Raw genomic sequence first — 8,392 nt, 5'->3', positions numbered from 1 at the left:
GTTCCCAGCCGAATAGCATGAAAGCAGTTTGAATCTCTTCGCCTCCATAATCAACAAGCTTTGCACAACTCGCCAAACTAAGTTGTTCACCAGCTCTCACTTTAGCAAATGTTTCTGCTGACTTTACAATACACTTTGAACCAGCGTCTACTTTGAGCTCTGCGGGTTTACCATTGATCAGGACAGTATAAGACACTTCATTCTTTGTGAACAAATCTACTGCATTAACCTTTTCACAGACCACTGATACACCATCTACATAGAAAGTAGGGTTGCAGCTTTCTATATGATCAGCTTGCTTTTTTGACTGACCTTTCTTAAAAACTGAATAAGGCTTGCCTGATTTACAAAACTTTTGAAAGTGGTTCCATTTTTTACACTCGTGCCATTGCTGACCAAATGCTGAGCACTTCTCTCATTTAGACTCATGGCTGGCTCCACAATTACGACAATTAAAAAGAAGTTATGTTCTTACCATAACATTCCATGTGAATTGTTCATCCCGCCTTTGTTCTTATGCATGGGTTCAGAGCCGACCCTCGGCTCCAAGTCAGCCACATCACAAGCTCTGCATCTAAGAGAAGCTCGAGGCCCAGTTCCCATCCCATGATCCCCTGCTGCTATCCCTCAGATCTAGTTTGCCGCTGCAACAGGTCGCGTCGACGAGAGAGCTAGGGCCTCTGACCCAGCTAAGCTAAGCAAAATGAATGCCCTTGTATGTGCATCTTTGTCAGAAAAAGCTGCTTGTATGAAAATATCATATTCCTGCTCAAATATTCTCCAATTCTCTGCTGTATTACGATAATACACAAGTGGACTAGGTATGCGAAATGCCTCTGCCATCTGAGCACAAAGTAGTGAAGGTGCTTGAAATTATGCACGAATATATACGCACACACATAAGTATGCCAAAACTTTATGCCAGAACTTGTAATTATGCTCAATAGCACAACACCCTCTCTGAAATAACTGCACTTTGCCAAATAAGTCTCCGTAGCACAAGAACACTTTAAAATCACTGTACTTTGTGAAACCACTCCTTATCAGTGTAACAAATACTTTGAAATGACTGTGCTTTGTAAATAAACTGTACACAATGGAAAAAGCTCAGAGTAAGAAACACTTTAAAATGAATGCACTTTGCAAATAACTGTACACACCACAAGAACCTTTCAAAATGGCTGTACTTTATGAAATAACTCTGTACAGTACAAGAAACACTGAAATGGCAGTACTCTGTGAATAAATGCACACAACACAAGAAACTTTTTGAAATGCCTGCACTTTGACTGCAGTTTGCAAAAGAAAAAAAGTTATGTCGTACCATAATGTTCCATCTGTATTGTTGATCCTCGTTCAGTCATTACACATGGGTAGCGGTTCCAACCTCGGAACCGAGCCGGCCATTTTCCAAGCTCGCGTCAGCTTCAAACTCTCGAGCTAAACTCTTACCCACAATCCCCCTCTCCCGATTACCTCAGATTGAGTTTGCAAGTCAAAGAAGGTAGAGTCTACCTCTGGTCAAATAACCTAAGAGAACCGGATGGTGAGATCCACTAGAAACCACAGAAGGGGGAAGGAGGGAGGGTCGTAATGACTGAACAAGGATCAACAATACAGATGGAACGTTATGGTAAGACATAACTTCTTTATCTGATATTGTTAATCCTTGTTCATTCCTTAAACATGGGACAGAGTCCCCAGTCACCTCTATTCCTGGGAGGCTCTCACGGAAGGACATTCCTGAGCACCATAGAACCGAAAGATGCTCTTCCCCTGGAGGCCAAATCCAATTTGTAATGATTGATGAAGGTATGAGGCGTAGCCCAAGTTGCAGCTGCACAGATGTCATGTAAAGAAGCTCTGGCATGGAAGGCAGCAGAAGTTGCCACTGACCTTGTTGAATGAGCTTTCATGGTAGTAGGCAACAAAATATTACGGTCTGTATAAATAAAGGTCACACAGTCCTTCAACCATCTAGCTAATGTGACCTTAGCAACAGCAGATCCTAATCTAGGTCCAAAAAATGCCCAAAATAACTGCTCAGATTTACGAAAAGGTTTAGTCCTGTTTAAGTAAAAATGGATTTGCCTGTGTATATCTAGGGTATGTAGGCAATACTCTCCTCTTGTTTGAATGAATGGGAAAGAAATCTGGCAATTCAATGGCTTAATGAATGGACATTTCAGAGATCACTTTAGGCAGAAATGACAGATTAGTTCTTAGAGACACTCTATCTCTATGAAAAATCAAGTATGGACTCTTGATACATAAAGCTTGAAGCTCAGAAATACGTCTGGCAGAAGTAATGGCGACCAAAAACAAGGTTTTCCATGACAAATACTTGAGGTCGCAAGAAGAAGCTGGTTTGAAAGGTGACACTGTCAGAGCTTGTAGAACTAATGATAAATCCCATGGTTGAATAGGTTCTCTAAAAGGTGGCTTCAGATGATTCACACCTTTTATGAAGGTCTTGCACAATTTATGGGACATAAGAGAGGAATCTTGGACACCCTCATGAAAATTAGAAATTGCAGCCAAATGAACTCTAATGGTGGAGGCCGATAGACCTGATTGAAACAGGTCAGCCAGACAGTCTAGTATTATCGACACTGGTGCTGAAAAGGGGTCTACTTGTTTATCTTTCAGCCAACAGGTAAATCTTTTCCACTTGCTCAGATAAGTAATTCTAGTAGAAGACTTATGAGAAGAAATGAGAATATCACATACTGGTACAGAAAGATCATTCTGCCTGGAAATCAAGGGAATTGGAGTAGCCAAGCTGTGAGCTTCAGGCTGTTCAAGTTAGGATGAATCAGGTTCTGTGGATGTGAGATCAACTCCGAGGTTGGATGGAGAATCCATGGTCGATCTAGTAGGTGAGGCCAAAGGAAGGGGAACCAAATCTGTCAAGGCCAATATGGTGCTATGAGGATCACCTTGCTCTTCAACCGAAGGGCTTTCTTCAGAAACTGGGGAATGACAGGAAAGGGTGGAAATGCGTAAAGAAGACCCGAGGGCCAATCATGGACTAGAGCGTCCCTGGGTGACTGTCCCGGAAGGGGAATCAGGAAGAAGTAGTTGCTGCATTTGTAGTTGGTTGGGGATGCAAAGAGGTCGCAGCAAGGACGGCCCCAGTGGTGGAAGATCTCCGCCACTATCAAGGAATTCAGGGACCACTCGTGAGGTTGAAGAATGCACCTGTTGAGTCTGTCTGCTATCACGTTGGAACTCCCGGGAATGTGCGTTGCTAGAAGAAAATGGTTGGTAGCCATCGCCCATTGCCATATCCTCATAGCCTCTTGACAAAGGGGGTAAGATTTGGTTCCACCTTGCTTGTTGATGTACCAGACCACCGCCATGTTGTCGGACCGAATCGCAATTGTCTCTGACTGAATCACAATTGTCCCAGGCGGCAGCAGGGGATGGAATGCTTGCAACACCAGAAGCACTGCTCTCACTCTAGAACATTTATATGCAGATGGGCCTCCAGTTCGGACCAATTGCCTTGGACTGTCTGTCCCTGACATAGCCCCCCCCCACCCCATCAGGGAGGCATCCGTGGTCACTGTGGCCTTGGGTTGCTGGGGGAAGAAGGGGCAAGACCATTGTGAGAGATTGTGTCATCCATCAATTTAAATTCTGTTTGCACCTGTGGGTTACTCGAATCATGGCTGAAAGAAGATGCTGAAAAGGATACCATTGGGTGAGCAGTAGCCATTGTAGAAGTCTCATGTGAAAGCTGGCCAGGGGAACAATGGTGATGGAGGCTGCCATAGAACCCAACAGCTGTAGAACCGAGTGAGCCGTGGATTTTTCCCTTGAAAGGATTGGAATTAGTTGCTTTATCCTTAGAATTCTGTGCTCTGGAAAAGCAGGTCTGCAGCTTTTTGTGTCCAAGATAACCCCTATGAATTCTGTTGACTGAGATGGGGTGAGATTGCATTTTTGCCAGTTTATAGTAATGCCTAGCCTTTGAGCAGTGAGGAGAGAGTATGCCAGGGCTTTTTCCAGTAGATGTCTAGTGGGGGCGGAAATGAGCCAGTTGTCTAGGTATGGAAACACCTGGAATCCTTGAAGTTGCAAGTGAGTTGTGACAACTACCATACACTTTGTGAACACTCTGGGGGCAGTAGAGAGTCCGAAGGGCAGTACTCTAAACTGGTAGTGATTGGCTCTCGCATGGAAGTGTAGAAATCTTCTTGATGGACTGTCCACCTTTATGTGGTAGTACGCATCTTGAAGATCCATAGATCACATCCAATAGCCTTTTTCCAAAAGCGGGAGGATAGACTGTATTGTGACCATCCAGAATTTTTGTACTCTCACAAACTTGTTCAATACACTGAGATCAAAATTGGTCTCCAGTCCCAGGTTTTCTTTGACACCAAAAACAGCCGAGTAGAATCCGGATCCTATCTGGTCTAGAGGGAATATTTGGAGGACTCTCTCTCTTAGCAGTTTTTCTATCTCTAGTGCTGCTTCTTTCCTTTGACTGGGTGGAACATTGGGAAACTTTTTCTGAAGGGATGGGACAAAAATCGAAGGGGATATGATAACCTCTGGTTATAATCTTTTGTACCCAAGAATTAGTGGTGATGGTTATCCAGGCAGAAGGGTACAAGGAGAAACGTCCCCCAACCACCTCCAGAGGAAAGGAGTTGGGCCATTCTTCAGGAGCGCTGGTAGGATTGACCAGGGAAAGAATCCCTGGAACCCTGGTTACACGGACCCCCTCTGCCCCAAAGGGAGTGTCTTCCCTGTGAGTTTCCCCCTCTGCCTCTGGGGGAGAACTCGGCCTGTGTGTCACGGAAAGGACCCTGAAATTTCTTGAACCATATCTTCCCACTCTTTTGGTTTCGGGAGAAAGCACGTTGAGGGGAAGAATAACGGACACCTATGGCAGAAAGGGTCTTACTGTCCTGTTCACATCTGGCCAGTGTGCTTTTAACTTTCACCCCAAATAACGAGGAGGCCTCAATGGGGGCATTAAGAAAGGAAGACTTAAAGGGTTCCGCGAAGTTGCACAAGCGCACCCAGGCGTGTCGTCTCAAGACCACAGCTGAACCCGCAGTTCTAGCTGCTCCTTCTGATGCATGAGATATCAACTGCATAGAGGAGTTAGATACAGATTCAATGGTGGCCAGCTGAGAGGCCACTTTGTCACGGACCTCATCAGACACGGCACCAGCCAAGGTTTCAGAGAGCTCAGAAACCAGACCCCTCTGAAGCCTGGTAAAATGTGCCATATAATCAGGGACCTGATAGCAAAGGTTGCTGAAGCAAAGGTGCGCTTCCCTATCCTGTCCAGGGCTCAGGACTCTGTTAGGCGGATGGACAGTCTGGCTTTCTTCTTCTGCCATATCCTTTTTTGTTGCGGCCGCCACCACCAAAGCATCCGCAAGAATACCTTTGGACCAATGGGGATCTGAAACAAGAGGGGACAAGATCTTATCTGGCCTCTGGGGAATAGCTTCGATGGTATCAGGAGCCTTCCAAGCACGCTGCACGATGAGCTGGACAAGTTCATCGGCAGGTGGAGTAACCCAGGAGGTAGGGGGCCGGACGCGAAAGGCCTGCAGGAACACAGATCCCTCAGAGGACGGATTAGAGGACTGCCAGTCACCTCTCTGTTGCAGGATTTCGAGGATATCACCAAAGGATACCTCAGAGGGTGACCGAGGGGATCCTTCCCCCTCATCGAAATCTGTCTCTTCGGTGAGGGACTCCTCTATGGAGTCCATGTGCTTCTTCTTACACAAACTTTTCCGGTAGACCTCCTCAGTGGGAGAAGCTGGAAAAGACAGCAGAAAAGGGATTCCTGAGGGAATATTTCCTGCGGCCCCTACACCCAGTGTCCGCTAGGTGCGACTTGTGAAACCAGTGTACCAGAGGAGGGCGGAGGTATAGACAGTCCGGAATCGCCAGCAGCAGCTGAAGCCTTCTCCATCAGTTGGAAGGCTGGTCCACCCGAAGAGGAGTGCATGTCTAGTACAGGGGTCACCCCTCCCCTAAGTGGCTCAGCCTGCCAATCCCGGAGTCCCCAGATGGCAGTGGAGCAGCAAACTATGTGTGTCACAACTGACATCCTGGATCATAGGAAAACTTTCCTGCCACGAAGGCAACTGAGATCCATAAAGGGAACCGCAGAAGGGAAAGACTGTGCTATATCCATGGACTTCAAAGGCAATGAAGGAGGAGAAAAAGAAGGGGTCTTTGGAGATGGGTGATCACCTCCCAAGGAAGGATAGTTCCTGAGGGGTGGGATACCTCTGGCCAAGAGTATCTGGTCCACAAGACGCAACACATCATGCTCAGAAAGGCTTCTAGTGGACCTCATGGAGACTGAGGGAGAAACAGGCCTGTCCACAGAAGAGGCAGACTCGGTGCCCATCTCATCTGACCGCACAGAGGACAACGGTGCTGAGAGAGACCGGACTACTGTTGTCTGCACCGAAGAAGTCATTGGTGCCGACGTCATGGTCTGCACCGACACAGGGATCGGTGCCGAAGTGGCTGTCGGTGTCAAAGTTGGGGTCAACAATAAAGGCGTTGGTTCCGATGAAGATCTTGGACCCGACGCGGTCAAGGTCTGCACCAACTGAACGGTCGGTGCCGATACAGTGGTAATGGTCTGAACCAAGGAGCCCCTCCGTGCCGATATATAGAAGGCTGCAGTAGAAGAAGGAGCCAAAATCACTAATGGAGCCGAAGGCCTCGGTGCCGAAGATCTAGGCACTGAAAGCACTGGGGCTGACTGAGACAGCTCCGGAGCCAAAACGTTAGCCTTTTTAGGTTTTGGTTGGCGGGAGTCCCCAGCCGGGAATGAAGGCAAAGATTTAGCCATAGTAGGAACATCCAAAGTTTTCTTATGGGCTCCAGGAGGGGTTGAGGCCTCTGAAAAGGGAGATTTTAGAAGTCCCTTCAGTAACAGCTTGTTTTTATTTTCCAACAAGATTCTATTAGAAAAGTTCTCACAAATAGAACAGGGTGGGTCAACAGACAAATGGGAAGCTCCCAAGCAATAAACACACACACACACAGAGTGTGCATTAGAAGTAGGCAATTTGTGTCCACAATCAGAACACTGCTTAAACCCCGGACTACCTTTCTTATCTGCCATGACAGTAAATTAATTAATAGAGAAGGTACCAGCAATGGTACAAGTGAGTACCTGAAGGTATGAGAGAAAAGAGAAAAGGATTACCAACGATGGTAAAGAGAGAATACATCGCGGTAAAAGTGCTAAAGAAAGAAGCAGAAAGGCCTGAAGAAATTGTGAACACTAGCTGTGATAGGGTAAGAGACAATAAAATATGAACTTTTCTGACACAAAAGTAATCTGTAAAACTATTAAACAACAATTGAATGTACTTAGCTCAAGAGAAGTAGCTTGACACGACAATGGCAACACGGCAAACAAAATCTGAGTTAACAGGGAGTGGGGGATTGTGGGTAAGAGTTTAGCTCGAGAGTTTGAAGTGGACGCGAGCTTGGAAAATGGCCGACTCGGTTTTGAGGTTGGAACTGATACCCATGCGTAAGGAATGAACGAGGATTAACAATATCAGATCTGTACTTTGCACTCAGCAAACTCTTTGAAATAACTCCACCGTAATAAAGCACACACTCTGCAACACTTTGCACACTCAGATACTTCAAACAATTCTAGTTATGCTTTGAATGAATTCGGTCAATGCGAAACAGTAGTTTGTTCCCAAACACAGTCTTTTACTAAAAAACACCTTGCTCTTTAAGCTTAATTTGTCCTTTAAACCTCTTATCATGCTTATTATACTTTTCTTGTGCTCGTTTTACTTTAAACATGATCGTTATGTAAACCAAACGTAATTCTGAGCCCCATATTAATATTTCTGCTGGTTTTATCAAATATTGTGGCTTCGAACATTTTATTTAATATATAAAGCATTTTGTGCCTTTTGTTTGATTAATAATATGTTTTGTGCTACTTGTTTGATTAATAAAGCATTCTGTGCCTTGCACATGCTCCATTTCATTTTCATTGCCAAATAAATCATTTGTGCAAGTTTTGGTTACCTTCAGTTCGTTTTTGGCCCTTTTTGTTTGTCTGAGCTCCATTTCACTCAACCAGCTCAATCTGCCTTCACCTTCAACTCTGTACCTCATGACTTGAAGAAGTTGCTCTCTCAATCCCAGTTCTGACACCATGTCGCTCGTCTGGTCAGGATGAAACAGACAGGCGGTTGTGGGTTCAGTTCAAGCAACTTTATTACACACAAGCACATCAGAAATGAGGCTTTGTAACTTAAATTTACATAAACTTATAAACTGACTGAGTACCACACTCACATGATAACATTCTGGCTGTTCTCTCAAAATGGCACTGCTGCCTGCACATGCTCACTATTTA

Source organism: Protopterus annectens, chromosome 9.part0 (genome assembly GCF_019279795.1).
Source record: "Protopterus annectens isolate FY-2018-M chromosome 9.part0, PAN1.0, whole genome shotgun sequence".
Classification (NCBI taxonomy): domain Eukaryota; kingdom Metazoa; phylum Chordata; order Ceratodontiformes; family Protopteridae; genus Protopterus; species Protopterus annectens.
Note: the sequence above shows the minus strand (reverse complement) of the source record.